Genomic DNA, 25,806 nt, shown 5'->3' on the forward strand with positions numbered 1-25,806 from the left:
TTTTGCCTAATTAGCCAATGACCTCACACCAGCCTATAATGTGATTTTCCGCTCAGAATGACACTCCTGGGGTTTGGAGAGCTGGAATATTTCATCTGCTGCCGGATGGGCAAACTTCCCAGCATTTCTCACTCAGGCCCTCCAGTGGGGAGGGTGGCACTGGCCCCCTCCTGGGGGTTATCTGAGAGTCACAGGGCCAGTGAGGGAATCGATCAGGCATCCTCAGGCCCCCAGGGAGTGCTGGGTCAGCATCCCCGCTGTGAATGGATTTCCCTGGACTTCTTATCTCTTGAATGTAGTGGTGGGGGCGGTCATGATGACCAGGCAGAGACTCTGCCAAACTTGAGGGGGATCTGAATCAGCAGAGTTGGGGTGACTTGCATCCTAAGCAGTTTGTCTGGCCTGTGTAGTCTTGCCCATCTGCCTGCAGTCTGTTGGTCTCTGTCTTTTCCTGGGGACCTGGAGCTGGGACCCTGTGTTCAGAAGAGCCCCACGGTGCAAGGGCCTCCTTTGAACTCGTGCCCTCCACACTGGGGATTCACTGGCCTCAGGAGCATCCTCTTCTTTAGACAGGTCAGCCCCTGGGTGTACTTTTCTGCCCCTGGCCTTTGCCATGCCACAGATCTTGCTGGTGATGCCCTCTCCTTTCTGTGAGTGCAGATCCTGTTTGCTCTTTAAGGCCCTAGGGAACTTTCCCTGCTCTTCAGAGGCCCACTTACCTCTCTCCTTCCTGCCTCCTCTGTACTGTGCAACAACCGCTTCATTAGGTTTTGCCTGACATGATTCTCCAGGTATTTGCAAATGTCAGGCTCTGTGGGCTTCTGTAAAGCTCAGCTTTACACGACCAGCTATATAGGGGTACAAATTTCTCTTTGGGGCCTTGGGTGCAATTCTGGATACTCTTACCAGGAAGACAGAGCTTTCAGGGAATTGCTATGTGGGGCAATTAGTCAGGACTTCCCCACCTGTGCTTGAGAGCTTCCCTGATAGTTCAGTTGGTAAAGAATCTGCCTGCAATACAGGAGACCCTGGTTCGATTCCTGGGTTGGGAAGATCTACTGGAGAAGGGAAAGGCTACCCACTTCAGTATTCTGGCCTAGAGAATTCCATGGACTGTATAGTCCATGGGGTCGCAAAGAGATACGACTGAGCGACTTTCATTTTCACCTGTGGTTGGGGACGAGCACCAACTAAAGGTTTCTTAATCTGACTTTGTGCCTGGGAAAATTAAAAAATTAATTCCTAGAACTCACCCCCTAACACTTTGTTTTAGTAAATCCGGAAGCAGGGCCTGGGATTGTGTGGTCTAAACCCAGATTCCCAGGTGATTTTGATGTTGAGCAGAGTCTGGGCCGGAGAAGGCAATGGCAAGCCACTCCAGTACTCTTGCCTAGAAAATCCCACGGATGGAGGAGCCTGGTGGGCTGCAGTCCGTGGGGTTGCTGGGGGTCGGACACGACTGAGCGACTTCACTTTCACTTTTCACTTTCACACATTGGAGAAGGAAATGGCAACCCACTCCAGTGTTCTTGCCTGGAGAGTCCCAGGGACGGGGGAGCCTGGAGGGCTGCCCTCTGTGGGGTCGCACAGAGTCGGACACGACTGACGTGACTCAGCAGCAGCAGCAGAGTCTGGGCGCCCTGGCACAGAGCAACACATGAAGACCGTTATGACTATGCCACATTCTGTAGTTTGGAGGACAGTCTTATCTCAAGTATTCTGTCCCATTGCTCCCACAAACTACTGGAATGGTCCAGAATGCCCAGGTTTTGTTATCCCAAATGAGTGTCTCAGGCCACCTCTCAGACATCAGTAAGGTAGCAAACCTTCTCCGAACCTGCAGTCCTGAGTTGGGAAGTGGGAAATGGGTGCCTTCCCATGGAAGCAGCTGAATCACGAGGCACTTGATTTTTGCTTCTCTTGGAATCTAAGATTTAGCCGAAAGTAATTCAAGTCTCCTCTGCACGATTCAGTCAGAGCTAGGACGACCTCAGCAAGAGAAGCCCACACTTGTGCTGTCAGTGGCCCCATGGGGGACCCACTGGTTTAGAACTTCTCTGTTCCTGGGGTAGATATGCTTCTTCTTGTCCCTTTCAGCCCTGGTCTTACTTCAGCCCCCTGGAGCAGTGGTTTTCAACCCTGGCTGCCTGTTAGAACCACACACTGATACCCAGGCCCCTCGCGCTGAGATTCTGACTTAGTTGGTCAGGGTGGGGCCCTCAACTGGGTTCTGAGGCGCCCCGGACCTGAGAAACACCTGGAACAAGCCATGTCATCATATGTATGCACGCAGTACAGTGGGAGCTAAATCCGAGCAGAATTTAAGAAAATGTCTGCGCTTTGGCACAATTTAGAACGTTCTTACTGAGCTCTAGTTTTCCTTATCCTCAAGGTTCTTTATTTGGTTTTTCAGAAAACCTGAGACTGTCTTTCTCACTGTAGCACCTGATGCTTCTTCAAAATGACACCCAAAGCGGACATGTCCCTAGAGCCCGACTTGCTGACTGCAGTGACCTTCTGCCCTTGCCAGAGTTGCTTGGGTTACTACCTCCCCTTCACTCTCCTTATCACAGCCTGAGCCCTCTCCAGCCCTTATCCTTTTACGATGGGAAGCTGAACTTCCCGCTCCTGTGAGTTATCTGAATGTTTTCTCCCCAGAGCATCACAAAGGAGAGGAAGTCTGCACTGTGCCACGTTTCTCTTCCCCGTCCCCTTGCGTTTGCTTGTCTTGCAGGTTGGCTGCTGTCTCTGTCCTCCGCAATGTGCAGGGTCCACAAGCGTGGGATCAAGATTATCCATGAGTGCCCCAGCTCCTTTCAATTTGGCTTCCAAAAGAGGAACATGTTCTCTGTGCTGCCTACTGGAAGACTTTGTATTTTAAACCACGTGTGGCTTCCTTGCAGTCTCCAAGGGAAGGGGGCACATGTTCCTCCATTCTCTCCTTCCCTCACCCCAAGCCTTGTGCTAAGACCTGGCCCTCCCCGGGACAAACACTCACTGTCTTAAATTCTGTTGAATTTCTTGCTCTTCCTGGACAGGGTTTACTCTGGAAGGCCAGCATGAGGAATCGTAGTGTTAGGTTGTCCATTCTTACATTCAGCAGGCTGTCACTGTGCTTGTTGGTGATAGCCCCTGGTTTCATATGCCCTCTTGTGTGGTTTTTAACCCAGTAGCTCGTTGGAGGAGATTTTGACCAGTTAGGGATGAAACTTGTTAATATGAACGTGTGCAATTCCTGCCCACTCTCAGATTTCCAAATAAGCCTCTTCTCTCTTTGGAATGGAATTGTTCTTACCCTTTGCAACTGGCTTATAGGATTCATTAGTTCTACTATCAGAAACAGATTCCTATTAAAGTCAGTTAATAAACTGTGATAATCTCTCGGTAGACCTGGAGCAAGGAAATACAGGAGCCTGACCACAGCAATTGCCAAGGGGGAAACCTTGCTTCTTCTTGGCAGGGGAGGGTAGGTTCCCACCACTTACATGTGCAGTGGATTCAAGGGACTGCAAAGGGTTCTGTTGTAGAAATTTAGGGGAAAGGAAGAAAAATCATTGCAGACTCTGTGTTTTTCTCTCAATGCAGGAAAACTTGTGTCATGTAAAAAGATGAAACATCTGAAACTAAAGTACATCCCATTTTGACATAATGCCTTCCTCAAGTCTAGCACAGTTGGAACTCGGTTATTCTAGACCCACACTGTTCAACAGGATGGCCACCAGCCACACATGACTCTTGGGCACTTGAAATGTGGCTGGTCCAAATCGAGATATTCTGCAGGTATAAAATATACACTCGAGTCTGGAGACCTGGACAAAGAAAATATGTAAAATAGCCAGTTAATTTTTTTTATACTGATTGAAATACTAATAGTTGAGATATACTGGGTTAAATAAAACACTGATACTTAATTAATATTAAAATTAATTTCACTTGCTTCTTTTTTTCCTTTTTCAAATGTGGCCATTAGATAAGTCTTAGTTACCTATTTGGCCCTTATTTGTGGCTTATATTATATTTCTGTTGGATGGTGTGGAGGGTGAGCTCTCCCATGTTGGACAGGGGACTGATGACTTCTGAAGATGAACATGGCCTTGCGGTTGAGATGCTCTGTGGTCATCTTGGCCTGTCCCTTGCTCCAGTCTGTTCTCCATGGGAAGTCAATCACCAGATGGTTAACAAGATGGTCCACGGGGAGGCATCTCCCCAGGAACTTTGTTTTGGAAGCCGCAGCCCAGTTTGTCCTTTTTTTTTGTTCAGATTAGGTGCAGGACCCAGTCTAGTGACCATGTCAGAGTTCAGGAAATATCCAGCAAACATTTATAAGTGCCCACTGAGTGCCGGGCACTGGGCACTAGGAAGCAGCAGTGGACATGGCCAATAAGTTCCTGCCCTCCCTCTGTTGGAGGAAACAGACAACAAACAAGTACATAAGTTTAAATGGACAGTATGCCTTTAGGGATGAGCGTTACACATGAATCTAAAGTAAAGCAGAGATGCTGAGTCAAAAATGATGGAGGAAGATATGGGGAGCTACCTTAAATTCGGTGGTCTGGGAAGGCCTCTCTGAGGAGGTGATGTTTAAGTATAGATTTGAATGACAAGAAAGACTTTGTCATGTGGACATGTGAAGACTGAACACTCTCAAAAGGGATCAGCTCTGGCAAAGACCCTGACATTTGGCTGAGGCTGGTGTGTTTGAGGACCAGAAGAAGACTGATCAGAAGGAATGTGATGGGAACTGGGGTTGGAGAAATGTCAGAGGATGGATCACATGGGACCTTGTGGCCACAGAAAGGAGTTCAGGGATTAGTGTAAGAGAGTCTAGAAGCCAGGGAGGGACGAAGTCACTCTGGCTCCTCTATGGAGGGCGGACAGCAGGCAAACACGGAATCGGGAAGAACAGTGGAGACGGTGCTTCCAGGCAGATGTGATAGTGAGTGAGCCAGAGCGGCACAGTGTGGTGAAAAGAACTGGTTATTTTGGGGGTGAACCTGCCTTGAGTGACTGATTGGCTGTGAGGGATGAAGGAAAGAGAGGAATCGTGGAGGATGCCTAGATTTTTATCCTGAGCAACTGGATAGATGAATGGTGAGGTTCTTTACCAAGAGGGAGAAGCCTGGGAAAGGAATGAATTTTGCAATAAATGGAAATCAAGAGGGCATCAGAAGTGTAATTTCAGATATCTGGAGCTAAAGATTCCTTTAGACATTCTATGTGGAGACCTGAGGAGGAGCCTGGGTCTATGACCCTGGATGGAGCTCAGGGGAAAGGTCTAGGCCTGTGATATAAACACAGAAGCCATGGGTACCTGCATGGCATTTAAAGCCGCAGGGGGCTGGGGCAGAAGGGGAATGAAAGCGTTCTGAGAGTCCTCTAGCACTTAGAGAAGGAGGAGAGGAAAAGGGGGCCAGCAAAGGGGATGGCAAACTTGGTTGAAGGCACAAGATGCCACACTTGAAATGTCAAAAACTCCTGAGCCTACCTCTGGTTGCTCCAGGTATGCGCTCCTAGGTTCTGGCCATTTGGTGATTGTGTTTGAGGAGTCCCTGGTGGCTCAAATGGTAAAGAATCTGCCTGCAATGCTGGAGACCCAGGTTCGATCCCTGGGTTGGGAAGATCCCCTGGAGGAAGGCATGGCAACCCACTCCAGTATTCTTGCCTGCAGAATTCCATGGACAGAGGAGCCTGACGGACTGCAGTCCATGGGGTCACAGAGAATCGGACATGACTGAGCACCTAACACAGGCCCAGGGAGGCCTCAGGTTGGGTGGGGAAGAGGCAGGGCTCCAGGGCTGCCTCAGGCAGTCCTCCTGCTATCTCTGCATCCCAGGGTACATCCAGGATGTTATGAGAACAGCTTTTGTTCAAGATGGGATTTCAGTCAGGTCTCCACTGATGTGAGCAATGAAGATGATTTTACAGAAGAGGCATCCCCTGATTAAGCCTTGAAGGGTAGTGAGAATTAAGATGGCAGAGGACCCTCTAGGTTTGAAACCAAAACCTGAGGCAGGAGTAACATGGGGTGTGTGGGGACGGGGTGAAAATAAAGGGGCCTTTATGAAGTCTGCTGAATTTCAATAAATGAGATAACTTATTAAGTGGCAATGTCAGAACTCAGTAACATTTTCTTTCCCCCAAATAGAGGTTTTACATGGTTGGGTAGGAGAAATCTGGGCTTCCCTGGTGGCTCAGTCAGTAAAGAATCTGCCTGCAATTCAGGAGATCCGAGTTCGATCCCTGGGTGGGAAAGATCCCTTGAAGAAGGAAATGGCAACCCACTGCAGTATTCTTGCCTGGGAAATCCCATGGACAGTGTAGCCTGGTGGGCTACAGTCCATGAGGTCGCAGGAGTAGAACCCGACTTAGCAACTAAACTTCCTATTACTAGGAGAAATAAGTTCTGATGGGCTGGTGCCTGCTTGGAAATAGTGTTTGAGGAGTGGAATGGTGCAATAAGGGTGGTGTCTGAGGCTGATGAATCTGGCATGGGGCAGATGTTTAAGTATAGATTTAAACATCTATACTGAAATACAAGTAACGCAGGACCAGCCCATGGGTATAGCCTGTGAGAGGGGCAACCCCGTGAGCAGGGTCCCCAGGCATCAGGGTAGTCGTAGGACTCATCCTCAGCAGTCAGAAACCTGCACAGGCAGATGTATGCACAGGAAGGCCTTCGGGGTGACTCCCAAGCTCTCCTTGCTTTAGACAATGGGTGTAGTCTGAGGAGGGAAAGTGGCCACCAAATACACAGCACACCTGTGGCCTTGAAGCATCTATCCCAACTGCGCATCAAAACTGCTTGTGCAATTACTTATTAAATGTCTATATATCCAGCCAGGCCACACTCTCATGCAATGTGGTATGCCCAGATCACAGCACTCGGCCTGGCAAACAGCAGGTGCCCAATTAGTGTCTATGGACCCAGTGGAAGCCAGTGTTGCCATCTAGGGCTGGGCTGTGAGGGCTGGGAGGAACCTGGCATGGAGGAGTGAGTCGTCCTGTCTGTGTTTCCAGCGGCCCTGCTGGGAAGGGCAAGCTTCTCCCGCTTGGCCCTTGACACTTGGCAGTCACGGGACACCCACTGTGAGCAGAGTCCTTGCGCTGGTCGAGCTCCCTCCTCCTGTCTCCATCCTGAGCTGCTGACTGGTCTCTCTTCTCTGGCCATTTAGTTTGGAGTTTATTTTTACACAGTTTTCTTTTTTAAAAAATCTAGGTGCTACTGTGACCCAGGGGTGGACACTGTCTCTTTGTGTTTTGAAAGTCCAGATCTTGTTGTTAAGACTAATTCTGCTGAAAGTGGGGTGCAAACCCAGGAGAAACTGCTGAACCCAGCAAACTAAGCTCTGGGAGTTAGGAAGGTAATTGCCCTTTCTCTGCTTCCTCCACACCATCGCCAGTACTCATGTTACCCTCCAAGGTCATCAGATCCACTGCTGAAAATGGTCCTTCTTGCCCCTGGTCTTTGAATTCAAGTTCACACCACTAGTTCCAAACAACTGCTCTCGAAGTGAGTGGATTGAGCTACAAGTTAATATTCATCCTGAATCCAACAATTCTGGTGCTTTCACTGAGTTCTTTTATTTTTTTTTTCTGTTCTATCAGGTTTTGTATTCATGGGTGACAGAGGAGAGAAGTCATGTTTGCCTTTCATGGAGTCTGGGTTGTCACGAGGCTCCAGGGTCTCCACCTTATCTCTCAGTGCGGAAGTGCAGAGGGGCTCTTGAATGAGATCCCAACTAGCTTATTCCTTGATGTCTTCTTTCAGTGACTTTGGGGGAGGCATGAGAGAAAAAAAATCCAGACGGCTCCATTTCACCATCAGGCTTTCAAAGTCATTCCAAAGGATACTAGCCAAGATAGCGTATTTAACTTTTCTCTTTCGTTTTTTGAATTTTTTTTTAATACTGCAAAGTTCACACTGAAGTCCCTGAACATCTGGTCTTGCAGCTGCAGGTGTTATCCTTGGTTCCCAGACCCATGCTGGCCCTCAAGCCTGGATGGGTTTGAGGGCAAGATGACGGGCGGCAAGTCTGGTAGCAGTTAATTGGCTTGGACCATCAGGACTGGAGACTGAGATTTGCCAGATGTGCCCCAGATTGAATGACATGACTTTGTTCTGCCCTGGAGACGCTTCCTGTATCTGTGCACCCTCCCCAAACCTGATCCTGAGGTTCTGTGTGTACTCAGCCCTGTGGTTCTTTAGGAAAGTAATGGGTCATGTTTTATGGAGATGTGTTAAGTCTTAAAGATGGCAGGACCTTTTCATTCCAGTTTGGAGTAGCAACGCTTAGAGAAGTTTAAGTGCTGGTGGGGTGTAGGGGGGAGTAAAACATTTGGCTATATTAAAAAAAGAAAACCTCAGTTGAGTATTTCATATTTTGTGCCTTAAAAACAAAGTCCAGTGTGTAACCAGCAAGGATTTATTTGAGGCTCTGTAGTGGGCAAACCTCTTCTTTCAAGGAGTTCAAAGTGTCTGGTGGGTGGAGACACAGCAGAGGGGAAATGTGCGGTGAGAAGGCAGTACCTGAAGTGCAGGAAGTCTGGGGTGGGACTGGGGGTGGGCAGGGTTCTGGGTGGAGTTGGAGAAGTTTCTCCCAGAAGTTACCATCCAGAGCCCGTGAGAAGATGCCATCTTTCCATCTCGGGACAAGGTGGGCTCATGTGCTGTATGCAGATGCTGTCTAAATGTGTCTAGGGCCTCCCTTAGTTTCATCCGGATTTTGCAGTGAGAGGACCTGACCCTCTGTCCACGGAGGCAGCCCTGTGGCTTTCCTTCTCGCTGTACCTGTTTACTGAAGGCCTCTACTTTCCACTGGATTGCTTGAACTGCCCATTCACCAGTCTGTAGCTCTTTTACGGTTACAGAGTGTCCGCACGACTTTCAGAGGCAACAGTCAGCTGGTGGAAAGCGAAGGAACAGAGTTCTAAGAGAGAGGAGCAGGGTGACCTGCATCTGTAAATTCTGAGCATCCCTCAGTTCGTTCAAGTGTCTGTTTGTAGAACATCCTCTTTGATTATTGCATTTGTCTTCCATTTAAAGTGTGAAGAGCCCTCTTGACTCTATGCAAGCCAGTCAAAAATGAATGATTTTTAAGAAAAACTTTCTGAAGTAGATTTCTATTTACAGAAATGAGATTTGAACACAGTCTCCATCTATATAGTGGGGGAAGGTGAACGGTGCTCATGAGGTTATACTTGCATTTGGAATGCAGCAGCTTTCCGCCAAAAGGTGCTGAGCATCTCAAATTTTATCTACAATAAAGTAAATAAGTAAGCATTAGCCCTGTCCTGCTGTTGGGAGACTGAAGTACAGAGAGAGGAGATGCATGTTTCCTTCTCAGCATCTTCGCTGACCCAGCAGACCACTGGACATAAAGAGGCTGTTTAACAACAAAAGAGAATGGTGTTATTGTTGCAAGGCTGATGGGATGCTCATGAATATTCATGATGTTTATGCATAGTCACAAAGCAAGAGTGTGATTGACAGGCTACACCTGAAACGTTCCCAAAGTGAAAGTGTTAGTAACTCAGTTGTGCCAACTCTTTGCGACTGCATGAACTGTAGCCCGCCAGCCTCCTCTGTCCATGGGATTCTCCAGGCAAGAATACTGGAGTGGGTAGCCATTCCCTTCTGCAGGAGATCTTCCTGACCCAGGGATTGAATCCAGGTCTCCTGCATTGTAGGCAGATTCTTTACTGTGGCTCAAAGTGCCCTCAAAAGGCTTCTCAGCTGTGAGCCTTGGTGTCTGCCCTCCTCTGGAAGGGCTCTGCAGGGATGGGGCTCCTTCAGGTAACATCTGCCTGGAGGGTCACCTGGGTACTTGTCTTCCCATTCATTGACAGTGGGTGCCCTCACCCAGGTTGTTCCAAGTCCTGCCTTGGGAAAAGAAATATTTACTTCATGACTCCCCAGTGATGGGGAAGCATAATTGTAACATAAGTTAATCCTCTTGCTTTGGCCCACCCAGCAGCACCCAGAAGCCAGTTTCTCTCTGGGTCAGAAGAGGGGAGGAAGTGAGAAGGCTGGTGCTGTCCAGGTGGGTGCCTGCGATTTCCTCACTAGGTACTTCATCCATATTGGGAGCCAAGGCGAGGCACGTGCCTTCCTGGGACCCATGCTGTGGCCTCAAGATAGTGCTCTCTGCTTTCTCTCGGAGCAGCTCTGAGGCCTGAGAATGACAGCAGAGCCTGAGAGTTACTCAGTGGTCCAGGCCCCGCCCCCGCCCCCTGGTTAGATGAGACAGGTGGGTGTGGATGTTGCTGAAGCCTCTGCAAATGGGGAAACAACTGTTCTCCTCCCAAGTCTGGGTTTCATCTGCAGCTCTGCCTCCCTTCCTCACCCATGTTGGAAACCTTGGCACTTTCTGAGTGGGGTGTGAGTCTCCTCCCTGTCCAGAAGCAGGCTGGGTAGGTGGTTTCCACACATGCCACAAAATGTGTGGGTTTCTGCTACGTAATGTTACTGGTCAGAGTTCTCCAGAGAAACAGAATCAACAGGATGTATGTATCCATCAATCGAATTGTTTATTATATATTTTTAAAGAGGGAAAGCTGATTCTATTCAAGGAGGCTATTACAGTGGAATTTGTATTAGGTGAGGGAGATCAGCTCAGTTCCTAGATAATTATTTTAAGGAGCTGGCTGGCTTCCGTGACTGTGGAGGCTGGCAAGTCCACATACGCAGGAGACGCTGGCAGACTGGAGACCTGGGGAGCGTCAGTAGTGTAGTTCAAGTCCAGAGGCTGTCGGCTGGCAGAATTGCCTCTTTTCAGGGGAACTCAAGTCTCAGACAAACTTAGTATATTAAAAAGCAGAGACATCACTTTGCTGACAAAAGTCCCTATGGTCAAAGTTATTGTTTTTCCAGTAGTCATATACAGATGTGAGAGTTGGACCATAAAGAAGGCTGAGCACCAAAGAATTGATGCTTTCGAATTGTGGTGCTAGAGAAGACTCTTGAGGGTCCCTTGGACAACAAGGAGATCAAACTAGTCCATCCTAAAGGAAATCAACCTTGAATATTCACTGGAAGGACTGATGCTGAAGCTACAATACTTTGGCCACCTGATATCAAGAACCGACTCATTGGAAAAGACCCTGATGCTGGGAAAGATTGGGGGCAGGAGGAGAAGGGGGTGAGAGAGGATGAGATGGTTGGATGGCATCACTGACTCAATGGACATGAGTTTGAACAAACTCTGAGGATAGTGAGGGACAGGAAAGCTTGACGTGCTACAGTCCATGGTGTCACAGAGAGTCAGATATGATTCAGTGACTGAACAAGTCTCTTTGTTTTCAGGTCTTCATTTGATATAATGAGGCCCACACATGTCATGGAGGGTAATCTGCTTTACACAGAGTTCAGTGATTTAAATGTTAATCTCATCTAGAAAATACTTTCATAAAACATCTAGAATAGTGTTTGACTATCTGGGTCCCGTGGTCTAGTCAAGGTGACACACAAAATTAACCATCACACTTGACTTCACTAACCCTGAATGTTGGAGGCTCTTTGTGACCCTGCTGTGTGGCTGTGTGCTGCTCATCACAGAGCTGGCCAGGATTTTCTTGAACCAGTCCCTTGGCATGGATCCTACAAGTAGTGCTTCATCTTGGGAGAAAAACCTTCCAGGGTCCAAGTCCCAGTTTTAGCCTGTTGTTGTTCAGTCACTAAGTTGTGTCCAGCTCTTTATGAGCCCCATGAACTGCAGCACGCCAGGATTCCCTGTCCTTCACTATCTCCTGGAGTTTGCTCAGACTCATGTACATTGAGTCGATGATGCCATCCAACCATTTCGTCCTCTGTCGTCTCCTTCTCCTCCTGCTTTCAATCTTTCCTAGCATCATTTTCCAATGAGTCGGCTCTTGGCATCACGTGGCCAAAGTATTGGAGCTTCAGTGTCAGTCCTCTCAATGAATATTCAGGGATGATTTCCTTTAGGCTTGACTGGTTTGATCTCCTATTGTCCAGGGGACTCTCAAGAGTTTTCTCCAGCACCACAGTTCAAAAATATCAGTTCTTTGGTGCTTAGCCTTTATGGTCCAATCCTCACATCCATACATGACTACTGGAAAAATCATAGCTTTTACTATACAGACCTTTGTTGGCAGATTGATGTCTCTGCTTTTAACCTGAGTTTGTGGCAGAGGTGACAGTTCCTTGTCTTGACATCTTCCTGTATGACAGCTTCTTGGAAGCTGGGATCCTGGCTGACTCATCCTTGCTCCTACGCTGCTTAGTATCAGACCTTGTATACAGTTGGAGCTCAGTAAATATACTGAACTAACTCCTGGCCAGTTCTCTCAGTGGTCCTGGGGCATTCAGGTGCCCAAACCTCTGGGCAGTGAACCAGGCCTGCTGCCACCAAGGGCCGCTGTCCCTGTCTTGCATGGCCACCCTTGGCAGACCACCTGTCAGTTCTGGGACCCATTGCTTGGGCTGAGCCTCGATTTAATTGGGTTCCCTAGGGACAGGGGTGCTTCCTATTCCCTCCAGCTAGCCTCAGTCCAGGGACAAGGCCTTGGAACATGGAACTTAGGAAAGGTTTACTATTGCTATGGGTCATTTGAGAATCAGTCTGAGTTGTATTAATAGGACCAAAAGTTGCCAAGAGTGGACCAAAGGAGTGAATTAGCCACAGAGCTTTCTGAAGGGTGGAAGAAAAAGAATCAGGACAAAATATCCTGTGACAGGGAAACCTGCCCTTTTGTTTACTGACATACATCTCTGTTTCAGGCTATTTTGCAAATGACTATTTCATTGATGAAATGAATGTGTGGAGGTGATAAAAGGATGAATGGAAATTTACCTATGAACGTCTCTGTAATTGAGTGCCTATCTGCAGGATGAATAGTGGAAGCAAATTATCCACGATGGGCCAACTCTCTGCTTTTCTAGGACTTTGCATGCTATTCTTCCTGCTCAATAGAGGACGTTGTCTGCTCCACCAAATTAGCCAAACACAGATAATGTTGTCAGAGAATGGCTCCATTAGATTTCACAGACGCCTGACACCAAGACAAAAGCCTCTGCCCTCGCAGCATTTCAACATCAATTTTTTCTTACATGACTCAAAAAATAAATTTGTTTTGTGGGGCAGAGATGATGAGTTTGACAGGTTTTTAGAACAGAAGATAAAAGAAAAGTTAGCAATATTGGCTGGGGGGATTCCAGCAAGTTTCATTAGGCTATGTAACATACACAGGAATGTAGGCAACTTGGTGACCTGGAAGGGACTTTCTTACTGGGGGATGGATGTGGGGGAGCCTGGCTCCTGTCCCCATGGGGATGTTAACTTGGTTTGCACATTCTGCCTCTTGGAGATGACAATGTTGAGATTCAGAGTAGAGACTTTGAGCTAAGAAATCTGGTGGGGAACTGAGGGTTGAAGAAGGGCTGTACCCACAGCCTCCACATGACTGAATTTTTTTTTTTTTTTGCAACTGTGCTGCACAGGGAATCTTAGTTCTCCTTCCAGGGATCAAATCCATGCCTCCTGCAGTGGAAGTATGGACTCTTAACCCCTGGTCCACCAGGGGAATCTTGGAATGTTTCTTATAGAACTCAGAACAGTACTCAGATAATAGTGCCTAGGAAGTCTCGGGTCTGCTGGGAGAACTGAGTGGAGCATAGGACACAGGGCATCCTGGAAATGGGACAGCTATTCATACAAAGAGAGGTCAGGAAAGCACTGCACCCACAGTACTGGGTGGGCTAATTTCAGCACACACTTCAGGAAGACCTGAGAAATCTAATGAACTCTTTATACTTTATTTTCTTTTCATTGAGCATCATGAAGTGGGTCCCAACAGGAGCAGTCCTGAGAGTCAGGAAAGAGTTGGGAAGCCCCTGTCCAAGAGGGCTGCTCACAGATAACAGTGGGGTACTGGGGTGGCCCCAGTGATTCCCCCTTTCTAGATATCACATGGATGGGCAGTTAATCAGGGGTCAGACTGTTTTATTCCTGTTATGGATTGTTGTATCGTCCCCTTTTAGTGTCTAGGGGAAGGAGGTGTGTTTATGTATGCATGTGTGTGTGTGTTTTCAACCACAGTATACCCACTAGTTTAAGGTCATTTATATTCATCTGGGCTTCCCTGGTGGCTCAGAGGTTAAAGCGTCTGCCTCCAATGCGGGAGACCTGGGTTCGATCCCTGGGTCGGGAAGATCCCCTGGAGAAGGAGATGGTAACCCACTCCAGTATTCTTGCCTGGAGAATCCCATGGACGGAGAAGCCTGGTAGGCTACAGTCCATGGGGTCACAAAGAGTCGGACACCACTAAGCGACTGAACGGAACGGATATTCATCTGGTGTGATCCATGTTTTCAATGGCCATATAACCCTTGACTGAACTGATGACTATGATGTAGTAGGTACTACACAAGACCCATGGTCTAGTGTCCAGCAGGCCCTGAGGACAAGGTGGCCAGGCAAGGCTTGAGAGACAAGGGCTTTTCTCAACAGAGACAGGATAACCCAACTCTTCATCTGGGTTGATCTGGGTGGCTATGGAGCAGCCTTCTGGTCTTGCTGCCCTCTCCTAGGATGAAGGCAAGGTCTTTTAGGGAAAAGGGAAGCAGGAATTGCATTAGGCATGTTGAGCAAAAAGTGGTTGACTATAGGAATTTAGGGACTCACACGGAGTGAAAGTGAAAGTTGCACAGTTGTGTCTGACTCTTCGAGACCCCATGGACTATACAGTCTATGGAATTCTCCAGACCAGAGTACTGGAGTGGGTAGCCTTACCCTTCTCCAGGGAATCTTGGAGTAGAGGGAAACAAAGGTCAGAAAGGTCTCATTCAGAAAATCTGAAAGTATAAGAATCTCACAGAAAGCTGTAGATAATGCTCTCAACCGTCTATACCATGGAAGTAGGAGATTCTCAAAGGAGACCTGTAAGCTGTCAACAAAACCTCGATCACCAGAAGCTTCTCCCAGCTTCTACCAGAAAAGCATGCTTCTACCTCCCCTTAACTTTCCAGGCTTCTTCACATGAGTGGCTCTCACTGGCAGAATCTAACTGCAGCCCTGTGGACAAGGGACTCTGGGGTTCTCGTGTGACTCAGGAGAGAGTATGGGAGTCACAGTGATACTGTGTAGGCAATAGACAATTTGGCACAAGGGTCTTTTCAGCCCCAAAGCCTAGCACAGTACCTGGCACAGAGTAGGAGCTAAACACACATTTACTGAAAGAATGAAGTGTGGGTGGGAGCACCATTCAGAGGGGCATTTCTATTCTGCCCAGAAAGACCACATTTCTGCGTAAGGTGAGGGGTGGGCTTTCAGAAGATTTACTTCCAAGTGAGAAGGAGAGAGGGACTGGAACTCCAGAAAGTGCTCCTGGGTCTGGGAAGTGGAAACCATGGCACTTGTGTTGAGTTTCCAAAATCCAAGGTAGAGAAAAAAGAGGGTTGAGGCATGGAGCCTGAACTCAACTGGAGTTTCTCTTCTTCTGCCTACTGGCCAGGCATGGCCAGGTCTTCCTCTCAGACTATAATCTTAGATGCTTGGCTTGGCATTGGAAGAGGCAAGTTTGTTGATGCATGCTGGAGTCAGTCTTGGGAGCTTCCAGTGATCAGAACTATATTCATCTAAATTCTTGATTGTAAATAATGGGCAAAACTATGTGAGCCAAAAAGGACATTTTTTGACTCATGTCACTGAGTAGTTCAGGGGTATCTGCCTTCAGGCAAGGCGAGATTCAGCAGCAGAAATTATTCTCTCTCCCCTACCTTCTCCCTCTCTTGGCTCTACTCTCCTTGATGTTCATTCAAGTATGGATCTTGTTCTCTCCTGCTGCACTGGGCCTCCTTCATATAGTCAGGGAAGAGTTACTAGCATCTTCAGGTCTCATTGATCCTAGCTTGGTGAGTCAATGGAAGGTAAGTTTCCTCTCCACATATGGGTACATAAACCTGAAAATAATTTAGCTTGACAGGTCAGGTGTCCACCTGGACCAATTACTATGTTTAGAGAGATGTGTACTGTGTTTTGGTTTGGCACACCTGCCCACATCTGTGGCCAGTGACTGGGGCTGGGGGAGGGGAACTGTGATGGACAGCTTCACAGGAAACACATGGAAAGCTGGAGGGATAGTTCCCCAAGGAATAAAAGTTGCAGTGAATGCAGCATGATTCTAGAACTAAAGAGAACAGGAAGAAGCCTAGGCTGGGGTGATGGTGACTCTGGGCAGAGAATGAATGCCCTTTGAGAGCCCTCAGCTTGGTCAACATCATCTTGCATGTACCTGAGTATCCAGCCAGACCCTTCCCCAGCTCTGGGAGAGCTGGCAAGTGTCCAGCATGTGTGACTGTCCAGCAGCTGGACTTCTCCATGGGGTGTTGCAAAGCTCCTTACTCCCCTCAATAACATTGCATTTGCCATGGATTTTTTTCTTATTTATTTTTAATTAAAGGATAATTACAATATTGTGTTGGTTTCTGCCATATATCAACATGGATCAGCCATAAGTGTACGTATGTCCCCTCCCTCTTCAACCTCTCTCTCCCACCTCCGACCTGTGCCATGGACTTATTTTTAAATGCCATATTTTCCCTGAACACCTTGTTTGAGAAGAACAAGGCTTTTCAGCTACACAGGTTTTACAGTGAAATGTTCCCACTCAGGAAGGGTCTAAATGCTCTCCCTTTCTCATCTTTCCATCCATTTTGATCTCTTGGCTCTGGCAATCTCCTACTTAGAAATCGCAGGATTATGCATTTATTCAGTCAGTATTTACTGAGAACCTACTGGGTGAAAGGCCCAGGGATCCGTAAAACAAGCCCAGTTCTGGCCCTCACCAAACTGAAAGACCAGCAGGGAAGTCAGCAAGGTGAAACAAACAAGAAAACAGAAACATTGTCCAGGTGGTGAGGACGTCACTCAGGGGTGGTGGGATGCATTCTCCAAGGGGGACGCATGGGGTCATGAGACCAACCTGGCTCTGGGGCAGGGAGGGTCTGTGAGACGGGGATGTTAATGTGATAGCTGAAGGATGGCTGCATTCTGGAAAGAAAGCTGAGCACTGAAGAATCGATGCTTTTGAACTGTGGTGCTGGAGAAGACTCTTGAGAGTCCCTTGGACTGCAAGGAGATCCAGCCAGTCCATCCTAAAGGAGATCAGTCCTGAATATGCATTGGGAGGACTGATGCTGAAGCTAAGCTCCAATACTTTGGCCACCTGATGTGAAGAGCTGAGTCATTGGAAAAGACCCTGATGCTGGGGAAGATTGGGGGCAGGAGGAGAAGGGGGTGACAGAGGATGAGACGGTTGGATAGAATCACCAACTCCATGGACATGAGTTTGAGCAAACTCTGGGAGATGGTGAAGGACAGGGAAGCCTGGTGTGCTGCAGTCCATGGGGTCATAAAGAGTCGGACATGACTTAGCAACTGAACCACACCCCAAAACTGACTGGCAGGGAGGAGGGCATTCCCTTAACTTCACTTGAATCTCTCAAGTCAAGGCTGGGCTGGAAGTGGGGTGGGCACACTGCTTTAATTACACTCACTGCAGGATGGCCTCCCTGGCTGCAGTTGAAGCAGAGCAGGAGTTTGGGCTATTGGGTAGGAAGAGATGGGGGTGCTTGGAAGAGGCTGTTAACAGTGCAGGTGGCACCAAGTACTGGATTCAGGATGTAATTTGAAGGTAAATTCATACAAACCCATGGGTGGCATTGGATAGGATGTGGCAATGAGGAGAAAGAGAAGAATAAGGCTGGTTGCAATATTGCAGCTTGGATGGATGGCGTTGCCATTGGCGGAGGTGCAGGAGGCTCAGAGGAAGCTGATTTGGAGGAAATAAATGCAAGCACATGTGTTCTGTCTTGGACATTTTGAGTTGGAGGAGATATTGGAGAGACAGTTGGATATTTGCATCTGGGCTGGAGACCCAAGCCCAGAGATGGTGAGTGAAGTACTGGCCATGGGTGCCTGTGTGTGGGGTTGAAGGAGACCAGGCCAGAGAAACCCAAGAAACAGAGCACTTGGAGGTCAGTAAGAGGAGAAGCAGCCAGTAAACAGATAAACCCGACGGGGCGCAGGCGACAACTCACCTGTGATAAATCATGCCTGTGCTGCCCAGGCTGCAGATGTGGGCTGGGAGGAGCCCCCCAGGCACCAGGGGCCTGTCGCTGGGTGATGGATGAAGGCTGTTCCCACCCACCCGCCACGCACTGGCAAATGCTTCCCACCACCACCAGGCAGTCCCTCGGGAACAGAGAAAATAGCTGAGCGGGCTCACCGTGACAGCCTTTTAAAAGTGACTTTTAAAACTTCTGATAATTGTTGATTAAAAGGCCCATTGCTCCAAAGGGTCTGTTTGTGGTGGAAGAAGGAAAGTCATTTTAGAGGAAATTTCTGGGGAGGTGAAGCGTTCCAGCAAATTGGCCAGGCAGCGTTTGCAGCCCCAGGCTTATATTTCAAAAGCCATTAAGAGCCCCTCAAGAAAGTGCTGCAAGGTAGTCGTTTTGAAAAAGGGAAATACTTTCTCAGGGAGGAGAAGGAGAAAATACCAGCTGAGGGGCTTGCAGTGGGAGGAGGAGGCGAAGGCCCCCTATTCACTTTGGGCTTGGGGAAGGGCTGGGCTCCCAGTTTCCTGCACTGCATTCTCGGGCTCCTGCCCCCTGTCAGCACCTCCACCTCCGCACCCTGGCTTTCACTGCTCTCCCACTTGGGACAACCCATTCTCAACGCCATCCTTTCCAAAGATAATCTGCTTTGTGGACTCCTGTCCCTAATTCTCTTTTGCCTAATGACCCTCACTGACCTCTGGTGGCCCATGACCTCTGTATGACCTGTGCGTGCTTGTGGATAGGGACCCTCAGCCTACTTTACACATGTCACCGGTTTCCCCTGGCAGGCTGTGTACACATGAGAGGGCACTCAGGGTGCTGGGCATGGGACGAACTCTGCAAAACCTCAGCGGCTCCTTTCCTCCTTGCTAAGTGGCCCAGGTGCTGTTGAGGAGCTGGTTCTTAGCACCTGTCATGTCTCTGTCCTGGACCTTGTTACAATGTCCCATGTGGGGCTATCCAAGAAAATGCAGGCAGCATAAGTGAATTGTGTGCCTGTGTGTCCTCTCAGCTATGCTGTGGTTGTCAAGGTCAGGGCAGCTAGGCAGGCTGGCTAGGGGAGGACCGCCCAGCAACATCACCTGGGATGTTTTTGTTGTTCAGTCGCTCAGTCGTGTCCAACTCTTTGCGACCCCCTGGACTGCAGCATGCCAGGCTTCCCTGTCCTTCACCATCTCCCAGAGTTTGCTCAAACTCCTGTCCACTGAGTTGATGATGCCATCTAACCATCTCATCCCCTGTCACCCCTTTCTCCTCCTGTCCTCAATTGTTCCCAGCATCAGGGTCTTCTCCAATGAATCAGTTCTTGGCATCAGGTGGCCAAAGTATTGGAGCTTCAGCTTCAGTATCAGTCCTTCCAATGAATATTCAGGGTTGCTTTTCTTTAGGATTGACTGGTTTGATCTCCTTGCAGTCCAAGGGACTCCTGAGTCTTCTCCAGGCTCTCCAGTCATCTCCACAGTTTGAGAGCATCAATTCTTTAGCTCTCAGCCTTGTTTATAGTCCAACTCTCACATCCATGCATGAAAGTGAAAGTGAAGTCGCTCAATCATGTCCGACTTTTTGCGACCCCCTGGACTGTAGCCTACCAGTCTCTTCCATCCATGGGATTTTCTAGGCAAGAGTACTGGAGTGGGTTGCCATTTCCTTCTCCAGAGGATCTTCCCAACCCAGGGACAGAACCCAGGTCTCCCACATTGTAAGCAGACACTTTACCGTCTGAGCCACCCTGGAAGTCTGACTACCAGAAAAACCATAGATTTTACTATATAGAACTTTGTCTGCAAAGTGATATCTCCGCTTTATAATATTCTGTCAAGGTTTGTCATAGCTTTTGGGATGAAGTGAGATCATTAAAAGTGTGCATACAGCACATAACCAGGGTGGGAGGGGAGACCTGGTGCCTCCCTGGCCCTGACACCAGGTGTCTCTGGGTCCCTGTGGGAGTCCAAGACCTGTGTCAGAGCCCTGTGCCTGGGCAGAAGGGGTTGCACTTCTGGGAAGACAGATCTGCTCACCTGACACGAGCTCAGAGAGGTATGTGGAGGCCCTGCCTGTGGGTGTCAGTCTCTAGCCCTGGCGGCTCCCTGAGCCCCACTCCTACACCTGGTTTGAGTCGTTTCTCTCCTGCTTTCCCCGCATAAATGCCGGTTTGTGTGATCGTTTTGGAAGTTTTCTCTCTAAACCTAGTCTCACTGAGTTGACATAAAGCCATGCCCAGGAACCACACTCATGAGAATGGTTCGTGTGTTCGCAGTAACAAAATCTAGCATTTTAAAAACTTCCCTCTGCACATTCCCTCCCCTGCCCTTGCCCCACCCCGCTGTTGTCCTCCTCCATCACCTCGGCTTGAGTTTGCTGTTATGGGAAAATGGGGTGGCTGGATTAGCTGAATTTTAAAGATCATAACATTATGAACCCCATTTTTAGAATCCCAAAAGTACCTGAGTTAAAATAGGCTTTACTTCTTTTCAGCCTGGTGAGGAGAAACCCATGAAGGACCCTGTCTCCCAGGTGGAGGAAATCCGACAAGCAGCGGTGTGGGGAGCAGGCCTGCGGGTGAGAGGAGAGCTTGACAAAGTGAGTTGTGGGCCTGAGACCACTGGCTGCCACTGGCTTTGGTTCAGCTCCGGTGGTGTTGGGTCTCTGTGTGAAGGAAGGGCTTTGGGGCCAGCACCGTCCCTGGATGACAAGCGTGTACTGGGGAGCAATTTTGGCATCTGGGCCTCTGTGGGTGCTCTGAGTCCTGGAGGATGAGATTCCACAGGTTTTCTGAGAGTCTGTGGGGAGACCACTTGACCTTGGGGCAGACTTAGGAAGCACAGCACTGCTCGAGGGATGAGATGGGCTTTGGGGACAGAGAGGACTGAAGGCCGAGATGTGGGACTCAGTGATGGAAATTGGAAACCAGGTGCCTGGCCCTGGCGAGGATGGGGTTGAGACTGACTCCTAGGAAGGGTGAGAGGAGGAAAGGTCATGAAGGGGACCAAGGAGTCCTGGGCTCAACGCAGTCTGGTCTTTAATGGATCTGGGGACAGGTGCTGTTAACTCCTAAGATTCCTCAAAGTTTTGGCTTCGCATGGGAATCTGGTGGCAAGGATTTTTCTCTGTGGTTGTAAAAGAGGCTTATGTGCTTATCTGAGAGACAGATAAGAGACATTGGAAAGTGGCTGGGGGCAGGAAGGAGTTGGTGGCAGAAGAGAAGGATGGGGACTAGGGATGGAAAGATGGGTGCACAGGGCAGGATCCTCAGGCACTCAGGGGCATGCCAGGGTCTTCAGTGGTTGGGAGCCCTATGACTCCCTGAGAGGACCCTGGGACCCCTCCCCTGTGTACCTACCTTCACACACCATGTGTCCAGGTGGGCACCAGGCTTGGTAGTGACCTTCCCTTGCTCACTGTTGGTTCCCAGGTGGAGATTTAGGCCTCATAGAAAAGACCTCACAGAGATTTAACTCCTGTGAACTTTGTGTCTCTTTCTGAAATGTCCTCTAGACATCACTCCATTTCAGAAGGTCCTAGTGGGTACCAGTCCTGGAAGATGCCCTGTGAAACTGCCTATGGCCTGCTGAATAATCTTTGGGGATGCCCCATCCTATGCTTCCTTCTTGGAGATTCCCAATTAACAGTAGCATGCCAAAGGCTCTGAGAAGTCCCTCAAAATGTCTTTCAGTTCAGTTCAGTTCAGTTCAGTAGCTCAGTCGTGTCCGACTCTCCGCGACCCCATGAATCACAGCACGCCAGGCCTCCCTGTCCATCACCAACTTTAATGTTCCTTAATCCTGTGTTTTCTAAACTCATTTGACTACATATCCCTTTTGCTACAGGAAGGCTATTAAAGTCCTGTGCAAGTCTCCTGTTCTCTCTCCACAGCTTTGGGCCCTCTGATTACTCTATATTCTCATGCTAACTACCTCATGGACCCACACACTCTCAGATTTCCTCCCATGGTGAAGCTTAGGAAGGGCGTTTATCATTTGATTTAGGAGCAGGCCCACTAGAGCCAGAGCACAGCACATCTGTTCACTCCGACCGCTCGGTCAGCCCCTCTGGCAGCCTGAGTTTGCAGACTGATTGCTTCTTGGTTCACACTTTCTGGTTCAGCTGAAGCATTTGGCCCAAAGGTTGCCTGTGTGCTCACCTTCACGGACAAATGCAGCTCACCTGGGCCCAGGCCACTCCATGGAGAACGGGATGTGAGCAGAAACACTCCATCTGCTGCACTCCTCTCCTCTGCAGCAGCTCAGGACCCAGGCTGTGCTGACTGTCTGGTTTTGCATATATGTTAAAGGGCATTCTTCCAGATTTGAAAATCCTTTTGTTGAGGTCCAGGGGCAGTCTGAACATGTGACAGAAGCCCCCCGAGCTTGGAGAGAGGAGCAGAGGACACACAGAGAAAGCAGGAACCACTCCAGAGGTTGGGGCTCCCTTGATAGGTGTCAGGAATGGCTCAGAGTGGCCACCTTCTCCCACCTCATCCCTGCAGGCTGCTCAAGGTGGGCCCTGCTGACCTGTAGCTGATTCCAGCAAATGTGGGATTGGAGTCCTGGACTGTGGGGTTTGTAGTTTGTCCCTGGACAAGTACTTGTCCCTCTCAGGTCTTGGCTTTCTCCACTGATAAAACTTTGTGGTAGACCAGATGCCCTGGGGCTTGTCATGGCTTAGGTGATAAGAATCTACTTGCAAGTTTGATTGTCTATTCGTATGTTTGTTCCCAGTGTTGCCTTGATTCCTAGTGAGGCACATTAGACCCAGTGGTTGTCCCAGAAGGGAAGATTTTATTTCAAGAGCCCCCCACGGGTGTGTTCTGTTGGGGCTCAGCCACACAGCTTTCCTGCCCCCCAGTGCTGGAGTTGGGGCAACTGAAACTAAGAGTCAGGGTAGCATTGGCCAGCCACATTTCTGAGCTGCCCTCTGAAGATAGCTCTGTGACTTGACTCCTGTTTGGCATCCTCACAGGTTTATGTCTGCATCCCTGTTTGGGATGTGTCTGCCTTGGGGTCTGCTCTGAGCTCAGACATGGCCGCAGCCCCCTGGCATTTCTGATACACAGTGTCAGCCTCTCTAAGGCCTTGCCTGGCCTTCAGTTCTGGCTCTCCACTGCCCTGGCCTCTGGCTTGGACAGACCTGACCTGACTCCTGCAGAGTTGACCCCGGAGTGGCCAGAGCATGTGCAGGGCCTGAATCTGTGTACCTTTGATGGCATAGCCCTCCTGCTCAGGGCTACATGCTTACCCATCTCCCAGGGAGAGAGTGAGCAGCCCCCTCAGATGATTGATTAGCATCCTGCATTTCCCTCTGCCAAGGTGTCTCAGAAGCACAAGAGCAGATGGCTTCTCGGGGAATTCCTCCGGGGAACCGGGCTTCTCCAACCCCAACAACATGGAAATCCAATATTCAAATAAGAGAAGAATTTAGGAAAGAAAATATGCTCTTTTCCCTTCTCTCAGTTAAAACCTGGATACAGAGCTATGTGCTGTGCTGTGCCAAGTCACTTCAGTCATATCCAGTTCTTTATGACCCCATGGACTGTAGCTTGCCAGGCTCCTCTGTCCATGGGATTCTCCAGGCAAGAATACTGGAGTGGGCTGCCATTTCCTTCTCCAGGGGATCTTTCAGACCCAGGGATTGAACCTGTGTTTCTTATGTCTCCTGCACTGGCAGGCAGGTTCTTCACCACTGCACCACCTGGTCAGAAATAACTTCTTCTCTCCAGGGGTTCTTTTCCCTGTAGTGGAGAAAAACAGACCCAGGGCTGCTTCTAGCCTGTACAGGGGAAAGGGCCTCTGAAAGGCTGCTGCTCTGGCACGAAAGTCCGAGGAAGTAGACTTCAATTCAATTGAATAGGCTTTGCTTAAGCATCTACTGTGTGCCAGGCCTGGGCCCGGCTCTGCATGGAATCAGGTCTGATAGCCTATGTCTTTCAGTCAGTTCAGTTCAGTCACTCAGTCGTGTCCAACTCTTTGTGACCCCATAAACTGCAGCATGCCAGGCCTCCCTGTCCATCACCAACTCCCGGAGTCCACCCAAACCCATGTTCATTGAGTTGGTGATACCATCCAACCATCTCATCCTCTGTTGTCGCCTTCTCCTCCTGCCCTCAATCTTTCCCGGCAGCAGGGTCTTTTCAAATGAGTCAGCTCTACATATCAGGTGGCCAAAGTATTGGAGTTTCAGCTTCAGCATCAGTCCTTCCAATGAATATTCATGACTGATCTGCTTTAGGATGGACTGGTTGGATCTCCTCTCAGTCTAAGGGACTCTCAAGAGTCTTCTCCAACACCACAGTTCAGAAGCATCAATTCTGCACCTATGTCTTTAAAAGCACTTAATATGGATTTGGGTTTTGTTCCCAGCTCTGCTACCTTCTAATTGTGAGACCTCAGATCAGGGCCAAGGCTGTCTAAGTCTCAGGTTCTCAGCCTGTAAGATGGGATCATAATACCTATCTCATAGGATTGTTGAAAGAATTGAATAAGTTAGTGTGTACAAAGCATTTAGCCCAGGCCTGGCTCATAATACACGCTCATTAATCACAGACACTCTCATTAATCACATGGTCCCAGATCCCTTCCTCTGGCAGAAGAGATGTGCCCTGCGTTAGAGATGACAAAGCAGAGGCCAAGAAAGGTCATATGAATTTTCCTAAAATCACTTGGGTTGTTACTGAGAAGGCAGGGCTGAGATTGAGGTCTCTCAGTTCTCTAGGGTGTCCTGGCCCTGCTGTGACATGGGGTCCCTCCCCAGGTCTTAGGTCGGTCTGGGAGAAGAGCCTGCTGGCAGGCGCTGTGTCGCTCTGCTGTTTGGCAAAGGTTGGGCCATTAAAGCCATCTCTCTTATTTTAAGTGTTTTTTTGCTACCTCAAGAAAAGTGTAGAATTTTAAGAAATTAGAAGAGTTACCCAGATCCAGTCCCCAAGCTGGCAAAGACAGTCCCTGTGTAGAGGGAGAATTTGGAGCCCCCTCCCCACTCCCCCGACCTTCTCCACCCTGCCCCACGCCTGTGTTTTACGGGACCCTTTGCTCTCTAGCATTTGACTTTTCCTGTTCCTTTCTCTGAGGTTCAGTCCCATTAACGTTTATGAGCAAATAAAACTTGGATTGCTGCTTTGAGCCGTGGGATCAGTGTTGACTTGGGGAGGGAGGTCTGATTTAACGTAATCCTGCTCCTTTGACTTTCCATGACTTCCACTGTGTTCCCCTCCAGGAAGATAAGCGAAAGGAGCAGAAATGGGGTTAAAGCAGAGGTCTCTCCTTCTCTCTCAACCTTGGTGCCATTAGTTCCCTGCTAAGAATGGGACGACAGCCAGACAAGGTGTTGGAAACACAGGTGTTTTTTTCTTTTCATTCCTAAATGGACATGTATGGATGAGAAAGCCACCTTGGGGGACACTTGAGCTCTAGCATGTACAGGTGATGTGTCAGCTGGTTTCCCACAGAATGAGGTCTCAGGGCAGGAATGGAGGGTGTTTTTGATCATATACATGAGGATGCCCTATCCTTCTTTGGAGCAAGGAATTGAACAACATAGCAAGGATAAAATCCAGCTGAACTAGTGTGTGGTGCCATGAAGACCCCACATGTGTACCAAATGTATCATTTTTGTTTTCTGAAGTGCCCAGAGTCCTGTTGGGGATTTTCCTCCAAGGTAATGGAGGGGCGATCTTGGTGGGGCCAGGGTGGGGGCAGAAGCAAGGGGAGGGCTGCACATCACTGTGGCAGGGGAGGGGC

At 48.9% G+C, this 25,806-nt stretch overlaps 1 long non-coding RNA gene across 2 annotated transcripts in view; it reads left to right on the forward strand.

Moving 5' to 3' along the window:
* Positions 1 to 437: 437 nt before the first annotated feature.
* The window catches only part of LOC148777084 (uncharacterized), a 173,728-nt gene continuing 148,359 nt past the window's right edge, over positions 438 to 25,806 (forward strand). For both annotated transcript variants that reach the window (XR_016038034.1, XR_016038033.1), the window contains exons 1-2: positions 438 to 573; positions 20,552 to 20,656. This is a non-coding gene — a long non-coding RNA (uncharacterized LOC148777084). The remainder of the gene's footprint in view (positions 574 to 20,551; positions 20,657 to 25,806) is intronic.

Source organism: Moschus berezovskii, chromosome 8 (genome assembly GCF_049115385.1).
Source record: "Moschus berezovskii isolate FMDL1 chromosome 8, NW_MosBer_1.0, whole genome shotgun sequence".
In the NCBI taxonomy this organism is placed as follows: Eukaryota; Metazoa; Chordata; class Mammalia; order Artiodactyla; family Moschidae; genus Moschus; species Moschus berezovskii.